Genomic DNA, 15,497 nt, shown 5'->3' with positions numbered 1-15,497 from the left:
TCCCCACTGACAGTTCTGAGCACCAGCACGGAGAGAGCTGTTCCTGCCAGCAGAAGGATTTTTTAGGACTTTGCTAGAGAGAAAACAAAAACAACACATGGTGACAGCGACCTTTGGGCTGAGGAAGAGCCAAGGATGAAGTTCTTGCATCTCTAAGGGCCAGAGGAGGTGCAGGGTGATGCTGGGGGAGCACCAGGAGCTGTTCAGCCTCCTCTCACTTCTGCAGCACAGATGACAAAGAACAGTTCAGATTTTTGGCTCTCACTGAGCAAACACCAGACCCCAAGTCAGACACTCAGGGCAATTGCAAACACTAAAGCATCTGGTAACTGCAAATCATAAATTTTCCTCTGAAGCATTCTGTTAAAGCAACAAATTCCCTATCTTTCCCACACAGCCTACATTTATTTTGCCTTGTACCTTGCCTTGTATTTAGCTGCATTAAAATCAGCTTATTCTACACCAGTCCAGTGCTGACTACAAAGTATACTGCTGGTGATTATAAATTCTTCATGATGTTATTTTCAAAGTAGGAAAGACCTGCAAGGCTGGGAGAGACTCTCCTTCAATCCTTTTACCTTAATCAATCACGTTTGCTATAAACCTGTTATAAACTTGTTATGAAGTAAACAATCAGAAAACCAGCATCAAATTTGTCTGACAAGGTCATCTTGCCCTCCTTTAATACTTTATCTGTTATGAGGTAGGATTTAAAATAATGATGCCCTCAAGGTACCTTCACCCCTGGCAGATGGCAGAAGTCACAAGGCAAGAGGTGTAATTAGAGAATCAATGGTGGTCTCATCATCTACATCAGTGCTGGAAAGAAGAAGAGGGGGGTCTGTTTGTTGGTGCTGAGGGTACCCATTTTCCATTTCCCATTTTCCAGTCTGATGCTCTTGTCCCCGGCCTCCAGAGGATGTTAACATCCCACCTGAGTTGTTTTGGAAGTCTCCAAAGTGCTCAGTTGTTTCCAGGACCAAGGAAAGGGGAAATGTGTCACTTTGCCTGTTAAGAAGTCCTCAGTTGCTTTTCTTTAGTGCCTTTGCAGCTGGTCCATGAAGACTGGCAGGGAAGGACACTAACAGTGGGATTGTGCCTTTTGCACCCCCTGATGAGTTACCAGCCCAGAATTTCCCAAACACCAAGAGGAGTGTATGCAGGGACCCTGCACTCCAACAAATGCTCTGTGTGCATATGGGTCACACCTATTTTAATTACATTAATTTTTTTCTCTCAAATTCCCAGACTTATGCAGGACATGCTGCAGAGCTGGCTCATGACTTACACACTTAGAAGGAGCTCTAGTCATAAATCATCAGGTTTATGCTCCAGGCCTGCTTCCTAGAGTACCCAATCTTTAGCAGCAACACAGAAAGCCCAGGAATGAGCAGCAGCTTGCCAAGCTTTTCAGCCAGGGCTGAGAGTGGCTGGCCTGGCTCACAAGGGGTGCAGAAGTACCAGAGCAGCAGCTGCCCCCAGCCACAGGCTCAGCATCTCCTGTTTTTGCAGCTGTGGCAGGACATCAGTGCCCTGAGTGCTGCATGGGTGAGAAACCAGCCCAGAAAAGGGGCACCAGTAGCAAAGGGAGCATCCTGTAAATAACAGGGCAAATGGTGCAGGGGTCCAGGCAGCATTCATCCAGGAGCAACTCTGGAAACATCCCACAGAGCAGATAATGCCAGGGAAAAGCATTTTCCTTTAATGGCCCCTTCATTTCTCTTTTATTGCATCTGAAGTATGCAGTAAAAGGAAAAACATTTGATGCCATAAACAACCACAAAGGAACAGCCTGGCATCTCCTGAAATACACTGCAGGACGGAACACAGGCAGTTTTACGAGGGAGCAGGGTGGTGGCACAGTGGAAGAGCATTGATGATCCCATGCTGGGGAAAATCTCATCCTCCTGAGGGGTGTCTGAATGAAAACCCCACACTGCACTCCCCATCACTTGTTCTGCTCTGGGAAATTTTCCTGCTGGCTCCATCAGGCCCCAGGGACCATGGTGTTCCTGGGGGAGGCAGGGGTGGTGCACAGACACAGGGACAGTCCTGCAGCAGCACCACAAGTTGCAGGTCCTGAGATGTGCTGAGGAGATGAGCCAAGACAGGGCTTGTGCCACTGCACTGCAGCACAAGGGATCCAACCTGTAGAATTCCACCCCATGGGCAGTAACAATGCAGAAATGTCAGAGCATCTCCAACTGAGCTGTGCCTCACTGCCAAAATTTTGGTCCTTTATCTGAAACACCAAGGAAAATTTTCTTTTTTGAGGAACTAATAAGGTACCAAAGCCCCACAGTGTGCAGGATGATACAGAGCCCATCTAGTGAGCAGAGCCTCACTCACAGGAGAAAACAGAACCCCATGGTGGTGAAGAAGACAGAAACTGGAATGTAGAGCTGGTGGCAGTGAATTCCCCCACAGCCTGTCTCCCATCCCCTCAACAGTGAGAGAGATAAGAACTGAACCCAGCCCCTTCCCCAGCCAATTCTTGAGGTATCTCTGCCCCACCAAGAGAAACCCCTCAGTGAGAGCAGCCAGGTGCACCCTCCCCTGAAGCACTGCACCTTCTTGGGTCCCTCTCAAGCCCCAGTCATTATTGTCTCTTAGCAACAGATGCGAGAAAATTCCCTGAGAGAAAGGAGGGAAGGAGCAATCCTGACCTCCAGGACAGCAAACAATGCTGCTTTCCTGTAAAGTTTGTATAAATTTATTAAAGTTTGTAGAATTTGTTAAATAACATCTAATGCTGGTTTTAATTTAGCTGGATGCTGTAAAATCACACCAAAATAGGAAAAAACCCCACAAAATCCCAAACAATTCAAAATGCCTATTTCCAGTGCCCAAGAGTCAGTAACCAAGGACATGAAACAGGTTAATTACAACATTCAGTGTAGATATGCATTACACCCCTGGTTGTCCAGCCAGCAACTCCTAATTGAACTCAAATTATTCACTCTGCATATCTAATTATGAGGCACAGTCTCAAGGCTGTGATGCAATCAGTCACTCAGCATTAGGCTTTGATGTGAGACACAGCTGAGGACACTTCATGGAGGAAATGCCAGTGCTGGACCCTCAGCCCTGGTTTGCAGCAGATATTACTGTTTATGATGGCCTTGATCTTTTTTGTTGTATATTTACAGACCCTACTGCTGTGCACAGACATCCCACACTAAATCTATCAGAAAACATTACCCACTACAGCTCTTGGCAGCACCAGCTCTGCTGTGTCAACCAGCCAAAACAGGGCTCTAAATGAGGAGAACAACTCAGATCATATGTTTTGCTAATTATGCAGAAGAAGAAGATGTAAACAAGCTCCATTAAGATTATTATGCATGAGTTCCTGTTTTTGCACAATTCACAAATTACCTATAACTGCTTTTCTCAGATAAATAAGGTTGGAACGACTCAGCTGACATTTTTTGCCAAAGTCTATGACTTCACTGCAGCTTTCAGAGAAATTACTCTGAGATTTACAGTCTTATTAACCCATGACCCTGATATTGTCTGATGAGACTTGATCATCATCCCAGTCTGGTGGCTGAAAGAGTCCTTTTCTAGATCCAGAAGACTCACAGCAGCAGCAATGTGTCTCTGAACTGAATTTGAGCCTGAAAGAAGATGTTCCAGCTGTGTGTGAGCAGGGATAGCCCTGCTCTGCCAAGGAGGAAAGCTGGGTCAATAGGAGGAACACATAGGATGTCTTTATTTTCTGATTCAAGTCAATCAGTTACTGGAAGGCCTTGATACACAATTCCCTGATCACACAAGTTCATGATGCTCCTGCAGAGAGATGCATGGAGAGTCTGGGGGATCAGGACAAAAAAACTGGGTTTCCTGCAGGCATCAGGATCTCCATGTCCTGAACAAACACAGCTCCAAATGCAAAAAGCCATGGCCTCTCCCTAGGTCTCAGATCACAATGAACCTGTTGCTTGGCAAAACCATTCCCTGTTTAAAGCTCTCCATTCCCCAGCACTTCTGGCTTCACTCCTAACTCATACCCGCTTGGGATTTCCTGTTGAAAAATGCTGGGAATCAACTGCACTCGATTTCTCAGTCCCTTTTTACTGTTTAACATAATAATCAGATCAGGGCAGACTTGTGACTTTTTAAATTAACCATATTATTATTATGATTCTATTTTCTTCTGGATCATTAGACAACAGGAATGCCTTTCTAGCCCCATGTTACTCTGCTAATTGTACTGCTAATTGTTACTCTGCTTCAGTTGTACCTGCTGAGCACTGTCCAACACTGGAAAGAACAGATTGTTATGAAGAGATTGTCTCTTTTTCCACAGTATCTCCTGGCAGAGATAGAATGAAAACACCTCCCTGAGATGAGAGGAAGGTGGGACAAGCCCATGGTTTCAGCCAGTGCTGCAGACAGCTCTGCTGGAGGAAAGCAGAGATCAGCCTCTTCCCTTGACCAGGCTGTACACAAGCAGGAAGCCTTACCTAACATTTCTGAGATTTATAAATCCCTGAATGACCTTCATGGATCTCTTTAAAATAGTTTTGAAGCACTGCCAGGTTCACTAACCTTGCAGCATTTCCAAAAGGATGCTAAGAGCCTTTGCTTAAATCGGCGGTGGGGTAAGAGCACCTTGTCTCTTCACACCTGAAGGGCTTAAAAAAGGTTATTTAAGGATTTCTCCAGAAATCTCATCTCATCCATCTTCCAAAAGCAGCCGCTATGAAGGACACAACTCCTGTAACACTGAGGGCCCAGGGGACTGCAGGGCAGAGCAAAAGTCTAGAGGAACCCAACAAGACCTGGGTTTAACGCAAAATTACCCCACATGTCCATGAGCTGCTGCTACCATTGAGTCAGAGCAGGCATGTGCTTTCCTGGGGTTGTGTTCAGGCATTCAGCTTCCAAATCCAGCTTGCTCAGGGGCTCCTGCTTGTGCAAAACTGTGCCCAGACCACAAATTAAGGTTTGCCAGCGGCATTGTGTTCTCCTTGACTGACATTCATAGCTTTAACTACAGGTATTTAGAATTATATTAATGTCTCCTATATTATGTAAGGAAGATTAGAGTTCTGTTCCATTTAATCTTGCTCATCCATCATTTATTTAACTTTGCATATTGTCATTCAAGGCAAGTATTTTGAAATCAAAGCTCCATTAAACCTATTCAATTATCTGTTGTTCTGGGTAACTGTTATCACTGGGTGCAATAGCTTTTATTAACTGAAATAGAACATTAAGAAAATGAAAAATATGTGATTGTTAACCTTGGAGCATCCCCAGGTCCTCATTTTAAAGCAGCTGAGGCATTAATCCTACAACTTATAAATAAATGATTATTAAAAAAAGACTAGGAAAAGTTGTAGAAACAGACAACTAAGCTATGTCTTCCATCACCGATTCTGCTTTTTTAAGCAGGTAGATCTTTCCCTCTGTGCAGCACACAGAAAGGCTTTGATGTTTTATGTAATGCTGTTGCTCACTGAAAGGCAACTTGAAGTTCAGTATAAAATTCAGACTGCACAACCCCACAGCTCTTGCTCTCCTATTTGTGAAATGCTTTATATTTAAGAGTATTTATACTGCTTCAAAACCACGTTCAGAAGAGACATATTGTGGTGAGTCTGTCTTAATCACTTTGTAATTAGATGTACATTTAGTAACTTCAAAGTAAGAGGAAATATTGGTCTATTTCTGTACTATTCTTACTCTATGTCATGCTTGTAAAAACTTCAAAGTGTCTAAAGAACCAGTCTGATTTCATACATAATTAGGTGTGGAACTGATACTTCCAAACAGCAGCCTAAGACAATAGCAGCCCACTTTCCAGCCCTTGGCAAGAAACAAATTGAGACAGAGGCAACAGCAAGAAGGGCTGATACCTGAAATCACCTCCCTGCTTTCTGAAGTGAGAGAGCTTGGGATCAGACAAGCCACGTGGTCTGTGCATCATCAGACTTCTCACTTGTGCCAGGAAGTTATCTAGGAAATCTTACAGACTGGAATGCATGAATTGGTCAGAGAGGAGTGGCTAGATCCAGAAACATGCTTGAAACAGGGAGCTGCAGAAAAGTAACAGGCACTAAGGGAAGGTGCCCAAAGATTCCTGACACAGGATCACATAAAGCAGCCAGTCACAAGGCAAAACAGCACTGTGAAATTCCACTATGCTTAGGTACAGCTGTTAGCTTTATCCTGGGGGAAGTTTAATCCAGACTTCCTTGTAATCCTTTTCCTGTTGCTGACCAACACCACCTCCCCAAACAGCCCAAATCCACTCCTCATGGGCAGCAGGGCCTGCACAGCACAGCCTGACATCCAGAAGTTCTCTGGTGCAGGAATCAATGCAAACTCCTATCAAGGCATAACTTTTTCTGTTGTTCCTCTGCCACAGTGCAGAGAACTAAAAAATACCTTTGCAGAGATGCACATAAGAGATGAGATGACTTACAGCCAGCATGAACAGCAGATGTATGTGGGTATTGACTACCTTTCTTGCTCCCAGTAATTACTGCAGGCTGCAGTGATGAAGCTGCAATCTCCCAAACACCTTCAGTCACATCTCATTGGTCTCCAGCCAGATCATCCCACAAGAATCTTTTCAATCACACAATCCTATAAAAACTAATTTGGTTTCATGACGGTGATGAATCTGTCCCCTGACTAACCTTATTATTTGCTTGCTTGCTTTGTGAAGAGCCAGATCAGACAGCTTCAGATAGATCCATACATTTTCAGTGTTTTGTTAATCACCCTATTGCTTTATTGATGTTCCCATATTGGACAATCCCCTTCATTTGAAGAACACTTGCTAATTGTCAATACTGGGGAGGCTGGACATTTGTGATAAGTCTGGTTAGCAGAACAGCATTTCTGTTATTCTGTCAGAATGTAATGATCAGCTGTAAAACAATAGGATAAAAACAAATGGGAAACAAAATAAGATGCTATGTGCTTTCATCCATGGGAAATCATGCCTGACCAATAGCACATAATTCCTTACAAGAGAGCTTCACTGTTGGAGTGGGGAAACACACTTGTGCTCACCTGTCCAGAGAGTGGCAGTCACTGAAATCACCTTAAGTGAGTTATTGCTTGAAGATGGAGCAGCTGGGAATTAAGAGCAGGAACCAGCTCCATTGGGATTACCAGCAGGCTGTACTGAAATGAGACTTCTCAGAGCAAGGGCATTATCAGTGGTGACAATCCAGCCCATGGTTGCCATCAAGGATCCTGGCCCATGAAGCAGCTCAAGGAACATGCCAGGCTCATGTTCAGGGCAGGAGCTGCCTTACAGAGGGAGACAGAACATCAAACTCTGTAAAACTGCCCTGTATTACCAGGCTTTTCTTTTCCTAAAACCTTGAAATGGTCAGAGGCTGAGAGTCAGAGAAGAGGTGACATCAGAGGGACTGGTACAGATAAAACAGAGAATGCCTTGCAAAGAGGCACAGCTTGACTCAACTCTGCTCTACACTGAGCAGGTGATCACTGACACAGGCCCAGGGGAAGGAAGAATAAAAAATGTACTTCAGCTCCTGAAGGCTCAAGATCTGGGGAAAAAGAAAAGCAATCAACAGCGCAATTTGTTTCTAATTCCCAAACATTTGAAGTCTGCTGCAGTGAAATAGTTCATAATGAAGCCATTTCTGCCACCACGCTGAAGAGGAGAGATGAATGGGCCAGGAACAAATCAAAAGCCACTCTACCAGAACCATCACTCTTGAAGAGCCATCAGAATTGCTGCTGAAGTGTCTCAGTGCATGTGACAGCATTCAATCCCTGCCCAGGTTGATGTGGGTCTGTAACCAGCTCTGTACAGGTCAATGTGTTGCTGCTGTTGGGGCCCAGGTGACTTTTGAGCTTCTCTGTGCAGGACAAGGAGTATGAGACACTATCATTTGCCTCCCAGAAGCACTTCACCTCGAAATTATCAAGCAGTGAAGTAAAAAAGGGTTTTATAATGCCAGATGCTGCAGCTTGTGTCTTCAAGGCTGTCTCTCACAGGGTGCCCCAAAAAGGCTCAGATGGTACAAAGGGTTTGACCCACACAGGGTTGACAAGCCAGGATGTCCTGCAGGAACCTGCCTGTGGTCACCAAACCCTTGGAAGTTTGCAGGATTTCCTGAGCTCAGCTGGGACAGGATGAGCAGGAGCAGCAGCACAGCCAGGACAGGCACCTGGGGCTGAGGCAGCTCCTGCCCCAGGACAGCTCAGCCAGGGCAGCTTCTGGACCAGAGCACCACAGTCAGACAAGCTCAGCACCCACCACAATGAGCTACAGGAACAAACCCCATTAATTTAATGCTGTCCCATTTATGCTGGAGTCACTGTGCTCCCACACCCCCTTCCCCTGGCTGTGCCCACTGGGACAAGGAGCAGCTCATTCCTGAAGCTGCAGCACCTCTGTAACCTGAGCCTGGGCTGGGGACCAAAGCTCAGACATGAGCTCCCAGATGCAGTGTGGGGAATGCAGACACCCTGCTCACTGCCACTGCAGGGCTGCCCAGAGCAGGATTAGTGCCTGGCTGAGGGGAGGTTTTGCCTCCAAAACCATCCCAATCCCTCTGCAACTTCGAGGTGAGCTGAGGGACCTCAGCAGGATCCCAAACTGCAGCAATCTGGGACACAGAGACTCCTGAGCTCAAAAAAATTATAAGACAGGGCATAAACAGAAATTAATGTAAGTATTTCCACAGGATTTTTTAAGCATGAAAACCTTTTTATAAGTATCTATGGAAAGATTACTGCTATTTTGGATCAGCTGTGGAGTCAGCATCGAGCGACAGATTTTGCTGAGCATCCGCTCCTCTGGAAACATTTCCCAGGATAGAAAGCAAAACACCCAGAACTTCTCAGAGCACACTCAATTTGCTAATTTTGTCCAAGGAAATCTACCCTCCAAACTGATCCCTTCAATAGACAGAGCAGTCCCAAGGAAGAGCAGCAGCAGTGCAGACACTTTGGTCACCATCAGCCCTTTGTACAACACACTGCACACACAACACAGAGCCTTTCCCTGGCCAAATACACATTTTTATCCATTTTAATGCTGATCCTCCCTGCAGTAATGAGTGGCTGAAACACAGGCAGGGAGGCAGCAACAAAGCCACTCTTAAGGTGTTGGGGAGGACTGAACCTCCCTGAGGGCACTGGTGGGACTGAAATCCTCCCTGGAACAAGAGTGGAGACAAATTCAGGGAACTTTTCCCGCTGCCCAGAGGTGCTCAGCATAGCAGGCAGCTGCACTGAACCGGGATATCCTGAAAGAAAATCCATCAGACAGCATGGAGAAAAAGACCCTGGAGAGAGGGTGGAACAAAATATATAGCCATGGATGCTGACTAATTAACACAGATTCATTATCTTACTAATGTCCAACAGTGTTAAAGCACAGAGTGATACTCTGGTATCACTTAAAAACTCAATTGATTAAAGCTTATACAAGCATATTTTTATTTTTTGTATTTTTGCCAAAATTAACTCTATAAACTGTCAATGCTACACCAAAGCTCTGTAAATCAGGGTATTTGTAAGGCTGTTTTAAAGATTTTAAAAATTGGGAAAGTGAGTTAAAAAAGGGAGCTTCAGATGAAAATTTTAAAGCCAGTTTGCCAGCTAGATAGTACAAGGAGAAAAAGAAAAATTAAAAATAAAGTTATCAGTCTTCTAATACTACATTTACCAGACAAGCTAAATATAGCAGTGTTAGACTAAAGCATAGTCTTTTGCAGGCTTAAGTTTCAACAATTCTTTTGCTGATTAGCATCAACATGAAATCACTCAGCACCTTAATTTTTGGAAAAAAAAAAAAAAAAAAAGACAAATAGTGAATTTTTACCTGTTTAAAGAGACCCAAACCACAGTGGGCTAAACATAGCAAAGGAGAGCGATAACGGAGAATGATGTAAAACCTAATTAAAGACCTCTGGCTGCCGCAGAATTGAAAACCAATTAAAAACCTCTTTTTGCCCAAGAAAGTCCCAGAAGAAATTCCTAAATCTTAATTTGCTGCTGTCCTTATCTGCTCTGCGTCAGGCCTCCGAGGGCTCCCAGGCAGACAAAGGGCAGAGCAGAGGCACCGGGGCTCTGCCTCCCCCTCCCCAGCACAGCCCCGGGACCCAGATCTGTAATTACAGAGCACATCGGGGGCTCCTGTGCAGAAAGGGCTTTAAAAGCCCCGTTTGGAAATTTACAGCCAGCCTCAAAACCTCACAGCCCTGGAGGAGGGTGGCGGATGATGCTCAGCCCAGGCCATGCTGTGGGAACCCAGGAAATTCCTCTGGCTGCTCTGGAGAGCTCCAGCCCCTGCCCAGGGGGCTCAGGGACCTTGGCACAGAGCCCACGACCCCTGGGCCTTTGATTTGGCCCTTGGAAAAAACAATTACCGACCTCACATGAAGAATTACAAGCCGCAAAAGTTTAAGTAGAATGATAGTGAATTTATCACGAGGTGAAAAATAGATTTTTTGGGGTTTTCAGCATGGGGGTCCAGGGGAAAGATGGAGGGATCTGGGCGTGTCCAGCCTTTCTCCTTCTTCTTCTTGGCCTCCATCTTCTGCTGTGATGTTGGCACTTTTAGATTGGTTTAGAGTAGAAGCTCACTGTCTAACATAGGTGATAGGTAGTGGAAAGTAATTGTAAACATTATATGTATGTATATATATGTATACTTACAGTATATGTAGTTTTTAGTATAAAAAGATAATAACATCCAGGGGGCAGGCAGAGTGGCTCTGACTGTACTGCTGAATGGACCTCAGCTGGACAGGAGAAAGAATTTTATAGAAAAGATACAATAAACAATCTTGAGACTGAGAACTGAAGAGCTCTGGCTCCTTCTTTGACTGCTGGGCTGGGAAAAGAGAATTTCTAACATATCTTGGGGGTCACTCTGAGCAGCTAGAGATCCTGAGACCATTCCTTGAGCCCTCCCACTCCTGCCAGCACTCCCAGTGCTCCCAGCTTGGGCTGTCTCCTGTCCTGCTGCACTGGGGCAGTGCCTTGACTCTTTGCCAGACACTTGATACCATTTCGTTTTATTGCTGTAGGGTATTATCAATGACAGAAGCTGGGAACACTCAGGAAGACTTTTTACAGAGTTATACTTAATTTAAAAATCTAATTTAAATCCCTAGTAGCCTTTGCTTTTTATAAAATTAACACTTAATTCCTTCCTTGCTACTTGAATGAATTCATATCTGTGGTCAGCCAGAGAAGATGAAACTGGCAATTACAATTCTGGGGTGTCATACTGCATATGAGTAATTAGAACCATGGGTTTTGACATTGATTTCTTTTCTTTACTACCACTTTTTGTTGCCTATGTCAATATCACTGTGACCTGGGGTTTGAGGTTCACACCCATGGCAAGTGCAGAGACCCAGAGGGAGCCAGAGGGAGCCAGAGGGAGCCAGAGGGAGCCAGAGGGAGCCAGAGGGAGCCAGAGGGAGCCAGAGGGAGCCAGAGGGATCAGCTCTGCTCCCAGTCCCAGCACTGCGAAGGTGCAGCCTGCCCACTGAGTGCCCACAGTGAATATCCTCCCTAGAGGACAGCACAACATAGATCAGCAATCCCAGACACTGAGGCTCAGCAAAGCATGATTTGGGAGCTGGTCCATGCCAGAGGGCATGCTGCCTGGTGTGTCCATCACCTGAGACATTCCTGGAAAGGTATCAAAGAACCTTTTCTCCTGCACATCTTTCCCTTTTGTTGGATGCTCCCTTTATCCTGTTACTGCTCTCCTTTTCCCTTCACTTTTTTATATTTCTAACATATTTTTTCCTTCCCCCCAAGGCAGACTCAGTCTTGCCTCCCCCTGCAGGGCTGGGGGTGACCCTGCTCACAACATCCCTCTCATGAGCTCTGCTCTTCTCACCTGAAGAAGGAGAATTAGAATTATCTTAGCAAAACCCTGCACAGTGATGGATGACTGATCACGGCTCTTTCCCCCCAGAGCTCCCACAGGCATTGCCTGAGCTGGCAGCTTGCTGGGATTTTCATGATTTAATGTTTACCCATGGCTACCTGAAGAGCAGCTTGGGCAGTACAGGCCCTTTCATCATTTTTCCTGCTGAAGTCCCAGGCTCCATCCAAGCCATCATCTGCAGAGGAGCAGCCTATGCCTGTGCAGACACAAAAAATATCATAGCACTGGCATTTACCAATTGATTAGCAATGACAAATGCATCCACCTTAAACAAAAGGACCACCAGAGCCCCAGAGCAATTACATAAAGGAAACTCTCACCTTGAGAATATATTGGCATTATTTAAAACTCATGCTCCCAATGACTTTGCTCCCTTTGTTTGTGTCCCTCTTGATGGCAGCAGTGGTGGATTGCTGCCTTGAGGTTGCCATGCCTGTGATCACTAGATCAGCTTGCTCACCACAAGCAAGTTCTGCTGCTGCACTCTTTACATGAAAAAAGGCAGCTTTAATTTGACAATTAATCCTGCTGGAGGAGAAAAGCCAAGGGAAGTTCATTGAGGGCAGTTTGATGGGAGCTCTGTGTGTTTCCTCTCACGCCATCAGACAGTGAGTGAGAGGCAACTCCAATTGGGAATTAACCCATTTTGCAGTCACTGCTAAACCTCTGGGTTTAATTATTTTTAAGACTGTATTTTAATCCCCATTCCTGGGTGTTTTCCCCAGAGATCTCTTGGCCTTAAAGCAGGTTCATTTGTACAATGGCAGCTTCAGAACCTTGTCAGGTTGGATTCTGAGCTCAGGGGGCTCCAGGCCATCGGACACATCCAGGTATTCCAAAACCATCAGCCTCAAGGGCTCTTCTACACACAAAAATAGCCTTTAAATCTGCCCCTCCCTCCTGCACTGGTACAGCTAAATTTTATTTTCCTTTATGCCAAGCCTTTATTCCTGCACAACAGACTGCCCAGAGAGGAGGATCAAGAGGAGCTGTCCAGAGGTTTGTGCATTGTAAGGTCACAGCAGGCCTTTCCTGACGTCAGCCACTAATAGCATGGCTAGACACACTAAATGGCATAAGAGTCAAGAGTGGACAATTAAATATAATTTCAAAGTGATAGTTATCCTACTTGGGAAGGCCACTGGATTTACAATGTCTAATCCTTTGCAAAATGTCTCTATATTAAATGGAAATAGTTAATTCAACCATGTATCCTCTCTGTGACCTCATTAGTCTATGCTCTTGCTAAAAATACTCTTGGTTTGTCCCTGGGAATACAGTGATTCTCATTAGCAAATCATGGTTTCTCTTACTCAGTACAACAGCACACACTGCTATACATGAAAAATACATCAAAGAAACTAAACAATGTCTTTCTGCCTTTCTGAGGGGTAAAAACCAGCCAGAACAATCAGTTATTTTCGTGTGAGAATACAAAAGAACCACCAGACCACTGCATGCAGAACACAGCAATAACCTTGTGCAGGTATAAATCAGCCCCTACCCCTCCCTGTGCTCAGGCCATGCATTGTACCCACAGCTCCACTCTTTTATTCCCTTTGTGGCACATCCTGGAGTTCTTGGCAGGAGCTGCACTGGCCTGTCAGGGCTGTGCCACCTGCACACCTGTGCCAGCTCAGCTCTTGTGTAAGTTACAGCTTCCCAAAAGATGCTGTCCCTGAGTTACAGGCAGTGCCTTGTTGAATTTTTCCATGCTGTCACATCACCCCTGCCTGTGAGATGCAGCACGAGCCCTGCATTGCCCTTGCAGACAAAAGTTAAATTTGCTAAGAAAAATGTTTACAGAAGTGTTAAAGCAAACAACTGGAAATTCTTAAGACTGTAGAAAGCATTTCCTGTGAGCATGCAGGTCACAGGGCTGGTCAGGATCTCCCTTTCTCCCTCTGTGTCCATCACCCAACCCAAAAGCAGAGCTCGGTGAGGTAACACCAGAAGCAACCCCAAACTGGTGAACCCAGCCCTGCCACAGCTGGAAGCACAGCCTGCAGAGATGCTCCCCTGCCTGGGGGCAGCTGTGCCCAGAGGGGGATGCAGCTCTCAGGTACCAGAGCTTTGCCAAAGGGCATTTAAAGACCTGAGAGCTTCCCTGGCCTTCACCATCCTTAAGCAGCAAAACCCTAAGATCCTTCCAAACAGTTTTTTTCCTAACATTTCTTCAAAAATCACTGTGGCTTTCATATAACTCATTTTGCCTGTAATTTTATCAAATTGTTTTGGTGGAAACTGTTCACTCCCTGCTTGGCGATAGCCACAACCAAAATTTGTTCATATGCCTATAGTAATACTGGGAATATGCTCCAGATTTGTTTTCTAAGCCTAAAATTATTTGAAATAACTTTACATCAAGACCTATAAATCAGATCTGTGACCCATACACAAAACTTTTCACTCAGTTCCACATCATTCACTGGACCTTAAATGAACATAAACCATAGCATCTGAATATTTACCACTGCATCTTCAAAACAGCTCCTCTGTTACATCCTTCCTGTTCATCACTTTTTTCAGCTGAGAACACACAATTATTGGTGATATAAATTCTAAGAAGTAAATAAAATTAGTTCTAATTAGTAACCAAAGTACTTTTACTGAATAAACAAACTGTAAATATTTCCTCTGTGCCTAAAGGACATATTCTCTCTTATATTGTCTGTGATCACATTACGAGTACTGCTACTGGGCAAACCTGGTGAATGAAGCACAGAAGTATCAGACATTCTGCAAGGTGTGAGAAGGGCAAATGCTGATGGCGGTGGTTGGTGGGGTTGAACCGTTTGCAAGAAAAAGTTGCTGCTAAACTGCTGCAGCCATTTCCAGTGTCTTAATGGTGGGAAAATGGTGAAACACCAGCTACAGGCCATGAGAGGGAGAAGGGATGAAACTGCTTTAGATTTGCCACTGTGGTGCAAATATTCATGTATAAACCATCATCCATTAGCTATGGTAAAACATGCACTAAAAATTATTTTAAAAGGAACATTCAGCTGCTATTTACCCATTATTTTTTTGCTATTCAAGATGGTTTGATTTTTTTTGTCCCTTTTTTAAAACAATTCATCCCACTCCACATTGACATCTTGTTTACAATTTGTTTCTAGGCACAGAGACCTGACAGATGTGATGTGATTAGCAAGACAAGACAGCCTAAATACAGAGCAGACAGCAGAGCAGACAACGGGCGAGGGGCCTGCAGCTCCTCTGCAGCTCCATCATCCCCACCAGCCCTGGGAGCTTCCATCTGACACTGGGATGGGCATTAACCCCTGCAGGTCCACACAAGGCTGCACTTAGAAGCAAACACAGTTTCTGCTGAATTATAGAGAAAAAAGTGTCTTTCTGCAGCCCTGCTGTTTTAGACAGGAACATTTCCAGCTCAGTTCCAGTTCCAGTTCCATCATTAGCAGAGTTACTAAAATTATTTCTGAAGATCAGCCTGTGTGCTGTGACCTTGTCCTTGGAGCCACCTCAGCAGTGCTGAGGGACAGGAGCAGAGCTGCCCATGGGGAACCCCCCCTCAGTATTCAGTACTGGCACACATGGAGTCATCTGGGTGTTTTCCAAA

Source organism: Zonotrichia albicollis, chromosome 14 (assembly GCF_047830755.1).
Source record: "Zonotrichia albicollis isolate bZonAlb1 chromosome 14, bZonAlb1.hap1, whole genome shotgun sequence".
Lineage (NCBI taxonomy): Eukaryota > Metazoa > Chordata > Aves > Passeriformes > Passerellidae > Zonotrichia > Zonotrichia albicollis.
The sequence above is the reverse complement of the archived record's forward strand: the minus strand, read 5'-3'. Positions refer to the sequence as shown.